This window comes from Triticum aestivum, chromosome 5B (assembly GCF_018294505.1).
Source record: "Triticum aestivum cultivar Chinese Spring chromosome 5B, IWGSC CS RefSeq v2.1, whole genome shotgun sequence".
NCBI lineage: Eukaryota > Viridiplantae > Streptophyta > Magnoliopsida > Poales > Poaceae > Triticum > Triticum aestivum.
In genome coordinates this window covers 338,456,656-338,457,448 of record NC_057807.1, presented here as the reverse complement: position 1 = coordinate 338,457,448, position 793 = coordinate 338,456,656, and the positions used below count along the sequence as shown (strand labels likewise).

At 46.0% G+C, this 793-nt stretch overlaps 1 non-coding gene across 1 annotated transcript; it reads right to left on the bottom strand.

The window, feature by feature from the left end:
* Window positions 1-233: 233 nt before the first annotated feature.
* On the bottom strand, window positions 234-305 carry TRNAD-GUC (transfer RNA aspartic acid (anticodon GUC)). The gene has a single exon. It is a non-coding gene; the product is annotated as a tRNA-Asp (tRNA).
* Between the last annotated feature and the right edge of the window lie 488 nt (window positions 306-793).

Below are 793 nucleotides of genomic sequence, written 5' to 3'. Positions count from 1 at the left end.
GGTTTTCGCTCAGGTTTCCACTAATTAATCGGACAACTCTATTATTATTATTTTTAAAATCGAGATTCTCAGTGGCCGAGTTCCAAAAAAAAGAGAGGCGGAGATGGTTGGTCAGATGAAGACTCGCCGGGGATGGCTGTCTTCATATGGAGGCATGTGCCATGCAGCATCCGCGAGAAGTGTATTAAAAATAAATTGGAGCGCGCACGATACGATTCAGTGATCCAGAAAAACGCCGTTGCCGGGGATCGAACCCGGGTCACCCGCGTGACAGGCGGGAATACTTACCACTATACTACAACGACTTGGATGTTTAGTTTAATTTTCTCCCTTTTAATTCCTTCTATCTATCTTGACGCGCCAGCACGATATATGGCCGCACACAATCGGGAGCACATCGATATGGATCGGCAGCGCTTCATATAACGTGTGCCCCTCAAGCATCACCGATTTGTATGTACATGTTTGGTGCTGATTGCGGTCAAATCAAGTAACAGTCATTGGTCCACCATGTGACGATCTTTGCACCCCTGCACAGCTACATGCATCGTGCTGCCTGCCTGCCCGCCCATCTACAAAACCTGGAACTCCGGGTACGACTTTTGTCCTATCATTTTGAACACATATTTCATCCCTGTCTACAGCTGGTTTAAACAGTAGCCAACATCATAACACCTTGAAACCGGTACTAATCAAAAGCCCGCCCTGATTTGCACTGCAGAATACAGTTTTTTTTCTATCAAAAAACTCGCGCCCCGCTCCGTTTTATTAAAATAAAGCGTGCTGTTCAATC